Source organism: Mirounga leonina, unplaced genomic scaffold, assembly GCF_011800145.1.
Source record: "Mirounga leonina isolate KUSES-001 unplaced genomic scaffold, KU_Mleo_1.0 Mir_100832, whole genome shotgun sequence".
In the NCBI taxonomy this organism is placed as follows: domain Eukaryota; kingdom Metazoa; phylum Chordata; class Mammalia; order Carnivora; family Phocidae; genus Mirounga; species Mirounga leonina.
The window spans coordinates 20559-41278 of NW_023270020.1; positions in this window are offsets into that span (position 1 = coordinate 20559).

Genomic DNA, 20720 nt, shown 5'->3' on the forward strand with positions numbered 1-20720 from the left:
AATAACATATGATCTAGTAATTTCACTAGTGGGTACTTATCCAGAGAAAATAAAAACATTAATTCAAAAACACAATTTTACCCCAATATTTACTGCACCGTTATTTAAAATAGCCAAGGCATTGAAGAAATCTGTGTCTACTGACTGATGAATGGTTAGAGAAGATGTGGTGTACATATAGAATGGAATGTTACTCAGCCATAAAAAAGAATGAAATCTTGCCATTTACTAAAACATAGATGGAACTACAGAATATAATGCTAAGTGAAATAAGTCAGCCAGAGAAAGACAAATACCATATGATTTTACTTATATGTAGAATCTAAAAAACAAAACAAACAACACACAAAAAAATAAACAAATTCATAAATATAGAGAAGAAACTAGGTGACAGGAATTAGTTTCAAACTTTCTGTTATAAAATATGTAAGTCATGGAGCTGAAAAGTACAGCATAATCAATAATATTGTTATAACCTTGTGGGATGGTAATGAAACTTTAGGGGACTAAGAGTGCAGCTGATAACTCCATGTGAGTAGTGGAGAAAACACAGAGGGATAAAGTTTCATGATCTTGGATTTGGCATGATCTTGGTCTATTTGGCAATAAGGTCCATTTCCCAGAACACATAAAAAACCTTATGCATAACTCAACTATAAAAAAACAAATTATAGAATATAAAAATAGGCAGATAACTTATATTGATATTTCCCCAAGCAAGGTATACAAATAGCAAACAAGTACATGAAAAGACGCTCAACAACATTAGTCATTTGATAAATGCAAATCAAAACCACATGGGATATCATCAGTTCCCTTGGGATATTACCACATGGGATATTCACCATGATGGCTACAATTCTCAGTTAAATAAACAAAATGCATATTAAACCATTGCTAGAAGCTCATTTCTGGCTCAACCAATCCTTGTGATCTGTAGGAGTTTGAATAAGAGAACTTCTGGATTTATAATAAGTAGCAGATGGTACTATAAATCATTAATTATAGGTGGCTTACTGCTTCTTCACTGTGATACACTTGATCTATTAAAATTTTAATCAAGAAAAAATATGGAATCTGTTTATAGGCTGTGATTTTAATACTAAGGCTGGCTTACCACATCAGCAAACAGAATCCAGCAAGCAAAAACCCCCCTCCAAACCTTAATTTAAGGAAGAAATATATCTATAGTGACAATCATTTAACACCTGTCTGCATCCAGATATGTGAGCTACTTCTTTCTTGAGGTGAATGAATGAGCCCTAACTCCAGTTTCCATCCAATGAAATGCCACAAGGTATTAATACTTTCTACTTTTACAGTGCAAGAAGTTATCATGTTTTAGGTTTTCAGAATTTATAACCAAAGGAAACAAAGATGTAATGTTTTTTGAAAACACCATATTATAGATCATTATGATAAATGACATCCTAAATTTTTGTTTCACAGCAGCCTATAATACCATCAGTTCTACTAAGGACTCAACACAAACCTAGAATTCTGTTAACATTAATTTCAACCTTCAAATGGTTGTATAAAATTCACACATTTAAAGAACACTGAGCTAAAATGTACTTAGAATGAATTAAATAAAGCACTGTACCTCCCTGCATAAAAATCAGCCAGTAAGAGCAAGAACAAAACACAGTTCTGCTTATAAGCATATGATTCTTTATGCAATACTATTTTCTTCTGTACATAAATCCTGGATAATTTTGTCCCATAAAAATAGAAATTTAAGACATAAAACATTTAGCATTTGTTAAAAAACAGATTAGGTCCAAGATGGAGTCACTCATGCTAAGCCCTACTCAGCAAACCAATATTTAAGCTAAATTTCTATGCTGGGCTCTCTTGGAAAAAGAAGGCTTAATCAACCAATCTCAAGTTACGTGACCAGACTCCAAGACTTCCCTTTACTCCATAAAGAAAGTAATCCTACTTTGACCAATCCTGCTCTCTTGGTCCATAAAAAGGTCCAACAGGTTTTTATGGACCACAGCCTTGTATAGTTGTTCAGAGCTATTTCTATTTGCCAGGTTAGATGCTGCTCAAATCAAACATCACTGAATAAAGTCAATAACATCTTTAACATTTACTCACTTGAATCTTGTTTTTTAAAATTACAGATGTAGTTATTCGGAGTAAGAGAGCGACTTTATATAGCTGAGGACTTGACAAAACAAACACAACTCAAAATGTGTTAAACAATGATAAGGCTGGCTTTAAAAGCACAAATATCCAGATAACTTTTCTTTTTTTTTTTTTTTTAAAGATTTTATTTATTTACTTGAGAGAGAAAGCACATGAGAGGGGGAGGGTCAGAGGGAGAAGCAGACTCCCCGCCGAGCAGGGAGCCCAACACGGGACTCGATCCCAGAACTCCAGGACCATGACCTGAGCCGAAGGCAGTTGCTTAACCAACTGAGCCACCCAGGCACCCCAGATAACTTTTCAATCATGGTGTTCTGAAGAACAGAAACAAAAAATCTAGAAAAAAAATTTAAATCTTACAAGTTGCAGCCACTGACAAATCCTCGAAACAGAGTAACTTTCCTCTAGGAACTCACACTGCCTTAATGTTAATACTTTGCTAAAGGCAGAAGGCAACCCTAGCTTGACATTAGCCTGACCTCCTGGATCCTGTCAAGTCTTCTTTAATGTATAAAAATTTCTTTGGAAACTCGCTTTATCTCTACCTGCCTGTGATATATTAGCAATCATCCTCCAAACATATGGTCTCTGATATATATATGTGAAGGGTTTCATGACTAATGTTTTACTAGTAAGTAGTAAATAACCTTAACAGCAGCTAGCTCCTCAAGGTCCTGGAAGACTTACTTCCAAATTCCTTAGGACTTATGCTATCCCTAAACATCTCTCAAGTTAAAAGTATATGATCAGTCACCAGGTCACAATCCCAGGGCAGCTCTTTGTGCCCACAGGTCCTGTACCTGGGCTTTTTGCACCAAAGACATCTCAAGAATTTTTTGTTGGTAGTTTGTTCCTGGACCCGAGCACATCACATCAATGTTCTTGACTTAATAAAGTTTTGCTTTATTTTTGAATCACTAATTTTTTTTGAATCACTAATTTTTTTCTTGGTTATGCCTTGTCTAGGAGGTGGAAGGCCCCGAGTGCCTTCCATAACTTCCCCACCCCACTTCAATGAATATGAAGCACACAACCTGCATGCCCTATAGAAGGGGGTTGTCTGGCAACTACAGGAGGCAGTGTCTAGGGGACGACAGAGCAAATCCATAAGAATCAACTCAACTCGGCACCAGCAGCCCCAGGAGTTGTTACCTATTCATTCCCTTTGCCCCTGCACAATACAGAGGAGCAAGGAGCCTCCCCTGATCATCATTCATATCACAGGAATGATAGACCGGAGGTGGTAGGGGGACTTAGGAGGGGAAATGCACCTCAAATTAGCATAGTCCTACCCTTCAAACAATGGAGGCTTTTAAGCTTCTGTTTTGTTTTGTTTTTTTTAAATCAGAGCAGAAAGAGGAGTGAAAAGCTGGGCTGCTCTAAGCAACAGTGTCTGAAAGTAATTATTTTCCTCCCTGAATGCTGCTTTCATGTTTTTCAATTTTCTTACAGCATGCCTCCTCACAAATGGCCTCAGAAAATATTTATTGGGCCACTATGTAATAAATACCCTCTCTACTGTCATTATATTGCAAGTAAATTCCTTGATTAAAATAATTACAAACCCTAAATACCTATTAAGGGGAAACCTCAGAGGGGAAACCCTAGCCTTGTTTATTTCTGTATTTCCAATCTCAAGCAGTAATAAAAAATAAAAAAGCTGAAAGGCAACATGGATATTCTGATTACCCTGAGACTTGACTATGGGATGGGAGCAATCACCTTACACACTGTCCTTGTCTTTTTGCTAATGATGTCACCTTTATCTTTGCTAAAGGAGAGTCCTTAAGCTGCAACAGGACTAGTTGGCAAAACAGATGGGAACGTGTGAAAGGCTGTAAAACCATATCAATCCAATAAATCTCTAAGTTAAATAAATGATTTGTTTTACGTGGTACTGTAAAGAAGAAAACCATAGGCCCCAAATTGTACTGATGTGGGAAACAAAGGCAGAAGAAAAATTATTAAATTTTCTTACTACTTTGCAGCCCCTTGACAAGTCCTTGAAACAGTCAGAGTGACTCTAGTCTGGGAGCTCAGCTGCCTCAATGTTGACCTCCCAAACTGACAAACATTCATATGATATTTTTGGGGAGCAGAAGGCAATCTTAGCCCCACAGCCCTTTAACATATAAAAATTCCTTTGGAAACTTCCTTTATCTCTAAACCCCCCAAGATAACATGTTGGCAATCAGCCCCCAAGCATACAGCCCACTGATAGACATCTGAAGTGTCTCATGACTCAGGTTTATTAGACGGTATTCCCAACAATAGCTAAGCCCCTCAAGGTCCTGGAAACCTTGCTTCCAAAATTCCTTAGAGATTTGTGCTATTCCTAACCCCCTCCCAACTTGAAAGTCTATAATGGGCCTCTCCTCATGACCCCAGTGCAGTTATTTCTGACCACGGCTTCTGTCCCTGTGCTTTAATAAAATCACTTTTTGCACCAAAGATGTCTTAAGAATTCTTTCTTGGCCATTGGCTTCAAACCCTAACATCTTTTCTCTATCAGTATCACTTATGTTAAGGCCCCAAGTCAGTAAAGCTCAATACCTAACCTAATGCAGTTTCAAGCCTCCAGGAAGGATGACTTTAACCAGTCAACCTGGAATTTCCTGGTCAGCATTAGGAAGTTTATAGACAGATCTTCTCCATTACCCCAGGAGGGTGACCTTGCCTAAAATAATGGGTTCTGTGCTAGCAAGTTCCTTTTTTGTCCTCCCTCTCTATCTTTAAAAACCTTTCCTTCTCTTCGGAGCTCCCCTCTACTTGCCAGCTGGAATGTTGCCCAACTCATGGATTGATTAATAAAGCCGATTAGATCTTTAAAATTTACCTGGTTGAATTTTTATTTAATGGCACTAAATATTAATTCTCCAAAAACTGAGAAATCAAGATTTCTCTAGCTCATAATGAATTCTCTGAAAGGGCTCTATCCTTTAACATTAAACCCAGCAGGGATACTTTAGGAAGTATTATTATTACTTATAAACATATATTAATATATTTTAAGTATACAATATAGGACATAAATTTAATATTTTTATTTATTTTTTTAGTTATTTTTAAATTGATATATAAATTTTCCCTTTAAAAATGTTACATATTTAAATATAATACATGTAAAACCTCCAAAACTGACAAACATTCTTATGACATTTTTTGGACTTCTGTTTTGAGTCAAGCACCACCACAGCACTTATCTATGTAAGAAGAAATTCTTCCTCTCTTCACATCTACCTTCTGCTATTTTTATTACACCTTCTTTCCTCCCTGTGATTATCTTTGAATGTTTAAAAAGTTCAGTTCTCACCCAGTCTCTCTGAGACTAAGAGGTATTCTCTCAACAGGTTAAAATATGTCCTCCAGGTAAAAAAACCCTCAATTCTAAATGTTAAACAAGATTAATTTTTTTTCTAAGCTACCATATTTTTTATTTGGCTTGGTTATTGATGTAAGAAATGTTGGGGTTCATAGTTGATGGCCAAGAAAGATAATATATAATATATATAGAATATATATTATTATTTATATATAATAGATTATATATAATTATTATATAACATATAATAATTATTACTTATATATATATAATATATAACTTCTCTGGTGCCAGGTCTAAACACCAAACCCACATTAGAAAAATGTCACATTAAATGAGTATTCATTAATTTTTGAAAAAATTATTACTTGAATATCTGCAATGCTTATGACTTGTGACTTTTCAAATAAGTGTATTTTTTCTCACTTAGTTAAAGAAATAAAAATAGATGATACACTACCATCCTTTTAAAGAAATTCATGTATAAATAGCACTTCTTACTATGGAGGAAAAATTTGGCAAAGTATAGTTTAAAGGGTAAATTGTACATCTATTGTATTACATTGGTAGGGCTCAATACACAGAAATATAAGTGGTTTTAATTTCCCACTTATACTTTGTTGACAATGTAGGGGTTGACAATGACCTTAATGTTGAACAGGAGTCATGTCCACCTGCCCAAAATAATTGTTTTATTGATTGGATTAAAGAATAACTATTTCCATGGTCAAGTAATTTATTTAAACACAGCAAACCTGGGCAAATAATGGCAAGTGATAAGAGGTGAATATTTCCCTAATTAAAATATAACAATAGGCAGAACTGAAATAATTTTATATTTTTTAATTTGACTATAGTTACATTAGCCTCAGATGTACAACTTAATGATTTGACACATTTATATAGTAGGCTATGTACACCACACTACACTGCTACTAAAATATCCATTTACTATATTCTTAAAGCTGTAGCTTTCATTCCTGTGATTTATTCATTCCATAACTAGAAGCCTGAACCTCCCACTCTCTTCACCTATTTTGCCCAACTGCCTACCTCCCTCCCTTTTGGCAACCATCAGCTTGTTCTCTGTATTTACAAGTCCAATTCTGCATTTTTTTTTTTTTTTTTGCTTATTCATTTTTTAAATATTTTGATTCCACTTCTGAGTGGAATTATATGGTATTTGTCTTTCTCAATCTGACTTATTTAATTTAGCCTTATATCTCTACTCTCTATATGTGTGTTTCTTCCAAATTTTGGCTACTGTAAATAATACTGCAATACACATAGGAATGCATATACTTTTTTGAATTAGTGTTTTCATTTTCTTTGGCTTAATTCCCAATAGTGGAAACTTTTTGAGGAACCGCCATACTGTTTTCCACTGTAGCTGTACCAGTTACATTCCCACTAATGATGCATGAGGGTTCCTTTTTCTCCAGATCCTCACCAACAATTGTTCTTTCTTGTCACTTTGATTTTACCCATTCTAACTGGTATAATGTGTTATTTCATTGTGGTTTTGATGTCAACCATCAACAAAACAAAAAGACAACATGCTGAATGGGAGAAGATAGATCAAAAAAGGGATTAACATCCAAAATACATAAAGAACTTATATAACTCAATACCAAAAAACCCCAAACAATCCAATTAAAAAATGAGCAGAGAAACTGAATAGACACTTTCAAAAGACATACAGATGACCAGCAGACACATGAAGAGATGAAACAAGTTACTTTTACAATTTACTCGACAATTTCTTTTTGGTTAAAATGCACATTTCAGTTAAACTATTTAATGATTTATAGTATATTCATAGAGTTGTGTAGTCAACACCACATTCAACTTTAGATAATTTTATCATCCCATAAAGAAACTCTGTATCTATCAGCAATTACTAACCCCTTTTCCCTGTGTAATCACAGATCCATTTTTGTGTTTACAGGCCTGTGTATTCTGGACTTCGAATCAGTGGAATCATACAATATATGGTCTGCTGTGAGTGACTTATTAGGATAATATTTCCAAAGTTAATCATCACTTGGCAACATATATCAGAACTTAATTTCTCTTTTTTTCTTCCTTTGCCAAAAATATTCCACTGTATGTATATGCCAAATTTTGTTTATCTAGTCATCAGTTGATAGTCCTCGAGTTGTTTCCATTTTTCGGCTATTATGAATACACTATGAACATTCATGTTCACATTTTTGTAAGTACAAATGTTTTCACTTCTCTTGGATCTGTTGGATATAGTCTTAGTAGTGTAATACTGAATCATATGGTAACTTTATATGATAAATTCCATTTTAAATGATTTGGCAATAGCCGTTGCACATTCTGAGAGAACCAAGTATTATCTTTATAAAATGAGCATACTAAAATTTCCTAATTTTTCTTTTTTCAAAACAGGGTCTTCTTACTAGTTTCTGACAGTTAACAGGCTTGTTACTAGTTTCTGACAATTAATAATAGTTTCTTTCCATTCCTCCAAGTCTTCCTTTTTTATGTTTATATTAGCAGTTGACTTGGTTAACAGTTTTTTGTTTATTTATTTATTTTATTTTTATACTCCCTTTTTTAAATTATGTTATGTTAATCACCATACATTGCATCATTAGTTTTTGATGTAGTGTTCCATGATTTGTTCTTTGCGTATAACACCCAGTGCTCCATGCAGAATGTGCCCTCCTTAATACCCATCACCAGGTTGAAACATCCCCCCCGCCAAAACCCTCAGTTTGTTTTTCAGAGTCCATTGTCTCTCATGGTTCATATCCCGCTCCCATTTCCCCCCTTCATCCTTCCCCTCCTGCTATCTTCTTCCTTTATTTTTTTTTAAACATATATTATTTGTTTCAGATGTACAGGTCTGTGATTCAACAGTCTTACACAATTCACAGTGCTCACCATAGCACATACCCTCCCCCGTGTCTATCACCCAGCCACCCCAACCCTCCCACCATCCACCACTCCCAAAACCCTCAGTCTGTCTCCCGAGATTAAGAATTCCTCTTATCAGTTAGGTCATATGATACATGTCTTTCTCTGATTTACTTATTTCACTCAGCATAATACCCCACAGTTCCATCCACATCATTGCAAATAGCAAGATTTCATTCCTTTTGATGGCTGCATAATATTCCATTGTATATATATACCACCTCTTCTTTATCCATTCATCTGTCGATGGACATCTTGGCTCTTTCCAGAGTTTGGCTATTGTGGACATTGCTGCTATAAACGTTGGGGTGCACGTGCCCCTTCGGTTCCCTACATTTGTATCTTTGGGGTAAATACCCAGTAGTGCAATTGCTGGATCATATGGTAGCTCTATTTTCAACTTTTTGAGGAACCTCCATACTGTTTTCCAGAGTGGTTGCACCAGCATGCATTCCCACCAACAGTGTAGGGGGGCTCCCCTTTCTCTGCATCCTCACCAACATCTGTCCTTTCCTGACTTGTTAATTTCAGCCATTCTGACTGGTGTGAGGTGGTATCTCATTGAGGTTTTGGTTTGGATTTCCCTGATGCCGAGCGATGTTGAGCACTTTTTCATGTGTCTGTTGACCATTTGGATGTCTTCTTTGCAGAAATGTCTGTTCATGTCTCCTGCCTATTTCTTGATGGGATTCTTTGTTCTTTGGGTGTTGAGTTTGAGAAGTTCTTTATAGATTTTGGATACTAGCCCTTTATCTGATATGTCATTTGCAAATATCTTCTCCCATTCTGTCGGTTGTCTTTTGGTTTTGTTGGCTGTTTCTTTTGCTGTGCAAAAGTTTTTATCTTGATGAAGTCCCAATAGCTCATTTTTGCCCTTGCTTCCCTTGCCTTTGGCAATGTTTCTAGGAAGAAGTTGCTGCAGCTGAGGTTGAAGAGGTTGCTGCCTGTGTTCTCCTTTAGGATTTTGATAGACTCCTGTCTCACACTTAAGTCTTTCCACCATTTGGAGTCTATTTTGGTGTGTGGTGTAAGGAAAGGTCCAGTTTCATTCTTCTGCATGTGGCTGTCCAATTTTCCCAACACCATTTGTTGAAGAGACTCTTTTTTCCATTGGACATTCTTTCCTGCTTTGTCGAAGATTAGTTGATCATAGAGCTGAGGGTCCATTTCTGGGCTCTCTATTCTCTTCCATTGATGTATGTGTCTGTTTTGTGCCAGTACCATACTGTCTTTATGATGACAGCTTTGTAATAGAGCTGGAAGTCCGGAATTGTGATGCCGCCAGCTTTGCTTTTCTTTTTCAACATTCCTCTGGCTATGCGGGGTCTTTTCTGGTTCCATACAAATTTTAGGATTATTTGTTCCATTTCTTTGAAAAAAGTGGATGGTATTTTGATGGGGATTGCATTGAATGTGTAGATTGCTCTAGGTAGCATTGACATCTTCACAATATTTGTACTTCCAATCCATGAGCATGGAACGTTTTTCCATTTCTTTGTGGCTTCCTCAATTTCTTTGATGATTATTGTATAGTTTTCTGAGTACAGATCCTTTGCCTCTTTGGTTACATTTATTCCTAGGTATCTTATGGTTTTGGGTGCAATTATAAATGGGATTGACTCCTTAATTTCTCTTTCTTCTGTCTTGTTGTTGGTGTATAGGAATGCCAGTGATTTCTGTGCATTGATTTTATATCCTGCCACTTTACTGAATTCCTGTATGAGTTCTAGCAGTTTTGGGGTGGAATCTTTGGGATTTTCCACATAAAGTAACATATCATCTGCAAAGAGTGAGAGTTTGACTTCTTCTTTGCCGATTTGGATGCCTTTTATTTCTTTTTGGTGTCTGCTTGCTGTGGCTAGGACTTCTAATACTATGTTGCATAGCAGTGGTGATAGTGGACATCCCTGTCGTGTTCCTGACCTTAGGGGGAAAGCTCTCAGTTTTTCCCCATTGAGAATGATATTCACTGTGGGTTTTTCATAGATGGCTTTTATGATATTGAGGTATGTACCCTCTATCCCTATACTCTGAGGAGTTTTGATCAAGAAAGGATGCTGTACTTTGTCAAATGCTTTTTCTGCATCTATTGAGAGGATCATATGATTCTTGTTCTTTCTTTTATTAATGTATTGTATCACATTGATTGATTTGTGGATGTTGAACCAACCTTGCAGCCCAGGGATAAATCCCACTTGGTCGTGGTGAATAATCCTTTTAATGTACTGTTGGATCCTATTGGCTACTATTCTGGTGAGAATTTTTGCATCCATGTTCATCAGGGATAGTGGTCTGTAACTCTCCTTTTTGGTGGGGTCTTTGTCTGGTTTTGGGATCAAGGTAATGGTGGCCTCATAAAATGAGTTTGGAAGTTTCCCTTCCATTTCTATTTTTGGGAAGAGTTTCAGAAGAATAGGTATTAATTCTTCTTGAAATGTTTGGTAGAATTCCCCTGGGAAGCCATCTGGCCCTGGGCTTTTGTTTTTTGGGAGATTTTTGATGGTTGCTTCAATTTCCTTAGTGGTTATAGGTCTGTTCAGGTTTTCTATTTCATCCTGGTTCAGTTTTGGTAGTTGATACATCTCTAGGAATGCATCCATTTCTTCCAGGTTATCTAATTTGCTGGCATAGAGTTGCTCATAATATGTTCTTATAATTGTTTGTATTTCTTTGGTGTTGGTTGTGATGTCTCCTCTTTCATTCATGATTTTGTTGATTTGGGTCATTTCTCTTTTCTTTTTGAGAAGTGTGGCCAGGGGTTTATCAATCTTGTTAATTCTTTCAAAGAACCAGCTCCTAGTTTCATTGATCTGTTCTACTGTTCTTTTAGTTTCTATTTCATTGATTTCTGCTCTGATCTTTATTATTTCTCTTCTCCTGCTGGGTTTAGGCTTTATTTGCTGTTCTTTCTCCAGCTCCTTTAGGTGGAGGGTTAGGTTGTGTACTTGAGACCTTTCTTGTTTCTTGAATAAGGCTTGTATTGCTATATACTTTCCTCTTAGGACTGCCTTTGCTGCATCTCAAAGATTTTGAATAGTTGTGTTTTCATTTTCATTGGTTTCCATGAATTTTTTAAATTCTTCTTTAATTTCCTGGTTGACCCATTCATTCTTCAGTAGGATGCTCTTTAGCCCCCATGTATTTGAGTTCTTTCTGACTTTCCTCTTGTGATTGAGTTCTAGTTTCAAAGTATTGTGGTCTGAGAATAGGCAGGGAATGATCCCAATCTTTTGGTACTGGTTGAGACCTGATTTATGACCTAGGGTGTGATCAATTCTGGAGGATGTTCCATGGGCACTAGAGAAGAATGTGTATTCCATTGCTTTGGGACAGAATGTTCTGAATATGTCTGTGAAGTCCATTTGGTCCAGTGTGTCATTTAAAGCCTTTATTTCCTTGTTGAACTTTTGCTTAGATGATCTGTCCATTTCAGTGAGGTGGGTGTTAAAGTCCCCCACTATTATTGTATTGTTGTGTGTTTCCACACAACAGCCACACACTCAGTGTGTTTCTTTGCTTTTGTTCTTTATTGCCTTATATAATTGGCTGCTCCCATGTTAGGGGCATAGATATTTACAATTGTTAGATCTTCTTGTTGGATAGACCATTTAAGGAGGATATAGTGTCCTTCTTCATCTCTTATTACAGTCTTTTGTTTAAAATCTAGTTTGTCTGATATAAGGATTGCCACCCCAGTTTTATTTTGGTGTCCATTAGCATGGTAAATGGTTTTCCACCCCCTCACTTTCAATCTGGGGGTGTCTTTGGGTCTAAAATGAGTCTCTTGCAGAAGCCTATCGATTTTTTTTTTTTATCCAATCTGATAGCCTGTGTCTTTTGATTGGGGCATTTAGCCCATTTACATTCAGGGTAACTATCGAAAGATATGAATTTAGTGCCATTGTATTGCCTGTAAGGTGACTGTTACTGTATATTGTCTGTGTTCCTTTCTGGTCTATGTTACTTTTAGGTTCCCTCTTTGCTTAGAGGACCCCTTTCAATATTTCATGTAGGGCTGGTTTTGTGTTTGCAAATTCCTTTAGTTTTTGTTTGTCCTGGAAGCTTTTTATCTCTCTTTCTATTTTCAGTGACAGCCTAGCTGGATATAGTATTTTTGGCAGCAATTTTTTTTTCAATTAGTGCTCTGAATATATCCTGCCAGTCCTTTCTGGCCTGCCAGGTCTCTGTGGATAGGTCTGTTACCAATCTAATGTTTCTACCATTGTAGATTACAGATCTCTTCTCCCGAGCTGCTTTCAGGATTTTCTCTTTTCTCTGAGACTCATACGTTTTACTATTAGATGTCGGGGTGTTGATCTATTTTTATTGACTTTGAGAGGGGTTCTCTGTGCCTCCTGGATTTTGATGCCTGTTTCCTTCACCAAATTAGGGAAGTTCTCTGCTATAATTTGCTCCAATATACCTTCTGCCCTTCTCTCTCTTTCTTCTTCTTCTGAGATCCCAATTATTCTAATGTTGTTTCATCTTATGGTATCGCTTATCTCTCGAATTCTGCCCTCGTGATCCAGTAGTTGTTTATCTCTCTTTTCTCTCTCCTTCTTTATTTTCCATCATTTGGTCTTCTATATCACCGATTCTCTCTTCTGCCTCATTTATCCTAGCAGTTAGAGCCTCCATTTTTTATTGTGGCTCATTAATAGCCTTTTTGATTTCGACTTGGTTAGATATTAGTTCTTTTATTTCTCCAGAAAGGTTTTCTCTCATAACTTCCATGTTTTTTTCAAGCCCCGCTAGTGTCATATCATCATTCTGAACTCTAGTTCCAACATCTTACTAATGTCTGTATTGATTAGGTCCCTAACTGTCCATACAGCCTCTTGTTCTTTTTGTTGAGGTGATTTTTTTTCCATCTTGTCATTTTGTCCAGAGGAGAATAGATGAATGAGAGAACAAAATGCTAACAGAGTAACAACATCCCCAGAAAATATACACTAAACAAATCAAAAAAGACCTGAAACCAGGGGAAAAGAAAAAGAAAGAAAAAAGAAAAAGAGAAAAAAACAAAAACAAAACAAAACAAACAAAACAGAGTATGATCAAATATGATCAGGCTGGTGCATAGATCATTGCCACACACTAGATTTGGGGTATATTTTAGTCTGTTAGAAGAAAGTGCCTCCCAGAATTTTAAAGAAAAACTTATATATGTACAAAAATAAGGGTTAATACAGTGAAGGGATGGAATATGACTGTAAAGATGGAAATTATAGAGGATTTTAGAAAAGAAATTGATAAGAAGTTGGTTGAAAAAAGAAAGAAGATAATTAAAAAAAAAAAGGAGATAATGTGATCAGGCAGAAGACTAGAACAAAGCCATACACTAGAGATTTAGAGTATATTTTGATATGTTAGAAGAAACGGTATCTCAATATTTTAAAGATAGAACAAATTACATATATATACCAAAAATAAGGTTAACTACTATGAAGGGATAGAATATGACTCTAAAAATGGAAAATAAAAAAGATTTTTTCAAAAAAGATATTGATAAGATGTTGGTTGAAAAAGCAAAAAAGAAAAATAAAAAAAAAACAGTTAAAAAAATTAACTTTGAAAGACGAAAGAATCATGGTAAAAATCCATGAATTCTATGCGCAGTATTCCCCTAGCGCTGGAGTTCTGCCATTCTCATTGATCCGTAAACTTAGTCTTGGCTGGCTGTTCTTGCTGATCTTCTCAGGGAGGGGCCTGTTGCTGAGGTTCCCAAATGTATTTGCCAGAGGTGGAATTGCTCTGCCCTTCCTTGTCTGGGCTAAGTAATCCACTTGGGTTTGCTCTTGAGAGCTTTTGTTCTCTGCAAGCTTTTGGTACAGCTTTGGAGGACGAGAGTGAAAATGGTGGCCTCCCAATCTCCATCCCAGAGGAGCTAAGAACTCAGGCCCCCCTCCTCAGTGCGCCCCCAGAGAAAAGCACTCAGTCACTCTCGTCTCCACGGTCTCCAGCCACATTCCGTGCTCACCTGGCCTGTGACTGAGCATTTCTATCTTTGGCACCCGACCCCATGTGGAGTCTCCAAACCCGCAGATCCCTGCAGTGCACTCCCCTGCCATTCCTCCCCGGGGGGAGGAAGGGGAGTCTCCCCAGATCTGCTGCTTGTTGGGTCCCTGCTGGAGGAGCAGTGGCCCAACTGTGCTGTGGATCACGGTTTTGGCAACCCTGAGCTGAGAGCCAGAGCCTCAGCTCCGTCTTTGCAGCAGGCTTCCCCACTCTGATACCTCGGAGTTCTGCTGCACTCAGGCACCCCCGGTCTTACTGTGACCCAGAGGGTCCTGAGACCACACTGTCCCAGTGAGGGTTCCAACCCCTGCTTAGCCACTGGAGTGACGTTCCTCAGTGGAGCAGACTTCTAAAAGTTCTGATTTTGTGCTCCGGGGCTCACTTGCCAGAAGCGGCCAGTGGAGGCCCCCTCCCCTGCTGTCTATCCTCCTGAATATTGACTGGGATTCACTTCTCCACACGTCCTACCTTCCAGAAAATGGTTGCTTTTCTGTTCAGAGAGTTGTTGCTATTCTTTTCTTCCATCTCCTGTTGAATTCATAGGTGTTCAGAATGGTTTGATCCTTATCCAGCTGAGATCCTGGGACCATATGAAATCCAGATCTCCTACTCCTCCGCCATCTTGCTCCTGCCCCTGTTTCTTTATTTTTAATAGCATAGTGGTTCCATTAAGACATTACCACCATCTGGTTCTTTGCATTTTAAATGATTTTATGTTGTGTGTGTGTGTGTGTGTGTTTTAAATAGCTATCTTAAGTAACAGCAAAACGTATTTATGTTTTGGTTTCTTGTTGGGTTTCATGTTATTTATTTTTTTATTTTGTTATCCAATTTTTATAGGATTTTGTTGGGTTTAGAAACCCCTTTTTCCTCAAAGTATCCTGAATTTGTGGACTTCCTCAATGCACATTTACTTCAGTATAAATCTTTGCTTTCTTAATTTTGCAAACTGGCAAGCCTGGGTAAGAATAATCATTTTTTTTCTCTTATGGCCATTAATTTCTGGGAAATTAAATTAAATTTGGGTAGTAGCTTATATCCTAAGCATGGAATAACTTTAAGAGACTAAAATTTAAGGATGAATTTAATATCATTATTATGTATAAACAAACCAAATTAAATCAGAGTACCCAAGGAAACCACTATCAAATCTATTTAAGAAGTAACGTCTAATCTAGGAGTTAAAATGGCAGAGGAGTAGGGGACCCTAATTTTATGTGATCCCTTGAATACAGCTAGATATCAAATCATTCTGAACACCTGCAAAATCAATCAGAGATCTGAGAAAAGAAATCCTGCAATTCTACAAGGAGAAAAGTGACACTTTTTGGAAGGTAGGGGGTGTGGAGACGTGAATCCAGGGTGATATATCTGAGGATAGGGTGGATTATAAGCAGCAGAGCACAAAATTGAAACTTTTAGAAGTCTGCTACAGTGAGGGATGTGCCTGGCTTAAAGGTGGTCAGGTGACAAAGTGGGGCAGAATCCCAAGTGGGACTGCATCATCTCAGAATTCCCAGGGTCATAAGAAGAACAGGGGTGCCTGAGTGCAGCAGAGTTCCCGGATATAGGAGTAGGGAAGCTGGCTGAGAACAGCAAGTCTAGGTGTCGGCTCTCTGCTCTGTGTTGCCATAAACTGCAAAACGCTTCTTGCTCCTGCAACTTTACTGGCAGGGGTCCAGCAATAGGCAGAAGTGTGGGGGAGAAACCCCTCCCTCTCCTGGGAGGAACAAGGAGGGTTTCTTTGGCAGAATCCATAAAATTTGGAGTTTTGAAACTTAGTTGCTTGCCTGAGATAAAAACACTTCTTCACAGGCCAGGTGAACATAGACTTCTGCCAGAAACTGGGGAGACAAGAGCGATTGATTGCTTTTCTGTGAGGGCTTACTGAAGAGTGGGGGTATGAACTTTCAGTTCCTGGGCTAGAAAGCTGCTTACCACCATATTCATCCCACCCATCAGTGCTGAAAGTCTTCAGGGAGAAAAAGGGCACCACCTAGTGGAGTCTGGAGCCGCCTACACCAAGTCCTGTCTCCCTACACACTGGAGGCACATTTCCCCTAGGGCAAGTCCATCTGTGAATCAGCACAACAGGTCCCTTCCCCCGAAGACCAGCAGGAACACTGGCTCACACCAAGTTTACCAATTATAGAGGGCTATCAAGATTCATCTCTTGGGAGAATACAGTATATAGCACTCATTGCTTTTTCAAATTATTTACCTTTTTTTTTTTCAGTTATTTTCTTATTCTTTCATTTTTTAAATTCTTTTTAAAATTTTTATTTACATATATGTGTTCTGTATATATATAAATTTTTTATTTTTTGTTTCCTTTCATTGTATTTTATTTCTTATATTTGTGTGTGTATATATATATATTTTATATATATAATATTTCTCTTTCTTTCATATTCTTTAAGACAAACAGAACAAAACACATCTATGATCTAGTGTTTTTCTTTGTTTTGTATCTTGTTTCTTTTTTCTTGTTTTGTTATTTGTTTTTCTTTTGTTTCTGTTGTTCTTACTGTTGTTTTTTCTCTTTTTTTCTTCTCTTCATTTCTGGACAAAATGGTAAGACAGAGAAATTCACCCCCCAAAAAAGAACAGGAAGTATTACTCACTGCCAGGGATTTAATCAATATGGATTTAAGAAGTCTGAACCAAAATTTAAAACAGTTATAAAAATACCAGCTGGGCTTGAAAAAAAAGCATAGAAGACACTAGAGAATCACTTATGGTAGAAATGAAAAAACTAAAATCTAGTCAGGCTGAAATTAAAAATTCTATTATTGAGATGCAGTCCCAAATGGAGGCCATAAAAATGAGGATGAATGAGGGAGAAGGGTGAGTTGTGTATAGAAGAAAAAAATAATGGAAAATAAAGAAGCTGGAAAGAAGGGAGAAAGGAAACTATTAGATAATGAAGGGAGACTTAGAGAAATAGTGAAATAATATCTGAAATAATTCCATAAGTGAAATAATATCTGAATAATAGGGGTCCTAGAAGATGAGGAGTGGGAGAAAGCAGCAGAAGGATTATTTGAACAAATTAGAGCTGAGAACTTCCATGAGCTGGGGAAGAAAACAGACGTTCAAGACCAGGAGGCACAGAGAACCCCCTCAGAATCAATAAAAATAAGTCAACACCTTGACATATAATAGTGAAGCTTGCAAATTTCAAAGATAAAGAAAAAATCCTGAAAGCAGCTCAGGACAAGAGGTCCTTAACCTACAAGAGTACACATATAAAGCTGGCAGCAGACCTGTCCACAGAGACCTGCAGGCCAGAAAAGACTGGCATGTATTATGCAATGTGCTAAATGGGAAACAGCTAGGAATCCTTGATCCAGCAAGGTTGTCATTCAGAATAGAAGGAGAGCTAAAGAGCTTCCAGAGTAAACAGAAACTAAAAGAATCTGTGGTCACGATACCAGCCCTGTAAGAAATATTAAAGGGGATACTTTGATTGAAGAGAGAGCCCAAAAATAACATAGACCAGAAAGGAACAGAGAAAATATACAGAAACAGTCACTTTGTAGGTAATACAATGGCACTAAATTCATATCTTTTAATAGTTACTCTGAATGTAATGAGCTAAATGCTCCAATCAAAAGACACAGGAATCAGATTGGATAAAAACAAACAAATGAACAACAATAAACCCCCCCACAAGACCCATTGATTTGCTACTTACCAGAGACTCATTTTAGACCCAAAGATACCACCAGATTGAAAGTGGGAGGGATGGAGAACCATTTGTTATGCCAATGGACATTAAAGGAAAGCTGGACTAGCAATCCTTGTATCAGACAAATTAAATTTTTAAAAAATGTTTTATTTATTTATTTGACAGAGAGCGAGAGAGCACACAAGCGGGGGAAAGGCAAACGGAGAGGGAGAAGCAGGCCTCCCGCCAAGCAGGGAGCCCAGTCCGGGGCTTGATCCCAGGACCCTGGGATCATGACCTGAGCTGAAGACAGACGCTTAATGACTGAGCCACACAGGAGCCCCCAGACAAATTAGATTTTTAACCAAAGGCTAATAAGAGATGAAGAAGGACACTACATTATACAAGGTGTCTCTCCAACAAAAATATCTAACAACTGTAAAAATTTATGCCCCCAACTTGGGAGTATACAAGTATATAAACCAATTAATTACAAAATTAAAGAAACTCATTGATAATAATACCATTATAGTAAGGGACTTTAATACACCACTCACAGCAATGGACAGATCATCTAAGCAGAAGATCAACAAGGAAACAAGGGTTTTGAATGATGCTCTGGACCAGATGGACTTCACAGGTAAATTCAGAGCATTTCATCCTCCAGCAGCAGTTTTCACATTCAAGAGCACATGGAACATTCTCCAGAATAGATTACATACTGGGTCACAAATCAGTTCTAACAGGTACAACAAGATTGAGATTATCCAATGCATATTTTCAGACCACAACACTATGAAATGTGAAGTCAACCACAAAAAAAATTTGGGAGGATGGCAAATTCATGCAGGTAAAAGAACATCCTACTAAAGAATGAATGGGTCAACCAGGAAATTACAGAGGAATTAAAAAAAATACATGGAAGCAAATGAAAATGAAAATATGGTAGTTCAAGACCTTTGGGATATAGCGTAAGCAGTCCTAAGAGGGAAGTATATTGCAATACAGGCCTTCCTCAAAAAACAAGAAAAACCTCAAATATACAACCTAACCTTACACCTAAAGGAGCTGGAAAAAGAACACCAAATGAAGCCTAAATCCCACCGGAGAAGAGAAATAATGAAGATTAGAACATAAATCAATGATATAGAAAAACAAACAAAACAGTAGAACAGATCAAAGAAGCCAGGAGCTGGTTCTAAAGAATTAATAAGATCAATAAACCCCTAGCTAAATTTATCAAAAAGAAAAGAGAAAGGACCCAAATAAATAAAATCATGAATGAAAGAGTAGAGATCACAACCAACACCAGAGAAATACAAACCCAATTATAAGAGAATATCATAAGCGATTATATACCAACAAATTAGGCAATCTGGAAGCAACGGATGCATTCCTAGAAACATACAAAATACCAAAACTGAAAGTGGAAGAAATAGAAAACCTGAACAGACCCATAACCAGCAAAGAAATTGAATCACTAGTCAAAAATCTCACAACAAACAAGAGCCCAGTACTGGATGTCCTCCTAGTGGAATTCTATCAAACATTTAAAGAAGAACTAATACCTATTCTTCTGAAACTGTTTCAAAAAATAGAAATGGGAGGAAAACTTCCAAACTCATTTTATGATGCCAGCATTACCTTCATGCCAAAACCAGACACAGACCCCACTTAAAACAAGAATTACAAGCCAATATCCCCATTGAACATGGATGCAAAAATTCTCACCAAGATATTAGATATCCAACAGTACATTAAAAGGATTATTCCCCATGACCAAGTAGGATTTATTCTTGGGCTGAGGAATATGTGCAGATGGTTCAACATCTGCAAATTAATGTCATACACCAAATTAATAAAAGGACAAGAACCATATGATCTTCTCAATAGGTGCAGAAAAAGCATTTGACAAAAACAGCATCCTTTCTTCATAAAAACTCTCCACTAGGTAGGGATAGAAGGAGCATACCTCAATATCGTAATAGCCATATATGAAAGAAAGACCCCCAGCGAATATCATCCTCAATAGGGAAAAACGGAGAACATTTCTGCTAAGATCAGGAACATGACCAGGATGCCCACTCTCACCACTGTTGTTCAACATAGTACTAGAAGTCCTAACCTCAGCAATCAGACAACAAAAAGAAATAAGAGGCATTCAAATCAGCAAAGTAGAATTCAAACTCTCACTCTTCACAGATGACATGATACTCTATATAAAAAATCCAAAAGTCTCCACAAAAAAATTGCTAGAATTGATACAGGAATTCAGCAAAGTGACAGGGTATAAAATCAATGCACAGAAGTCAGTTGCATTTCTATGCACTAAGAATGAGGCAGAAACAAGAGAAATAAGGAATGGATCCCATTTACAAATGCACCAAAAACCGTAAGATACCTAGGAATAAACCTAACCAAAGAGGTAAAGGATCTGTACTCTGAAAACTATAGAACACTTACAAAAGAAATTGAGGAAGACACAAAGAAATGGAAGAACATTCCATGCTCATAGATTGGAAGAACAAATATTGTTAAAATGTCTATGCTACCCAAAGCAATACATATTCAATGCAATCCCTATCAAAGTACATCAGCATTTTCCACAGA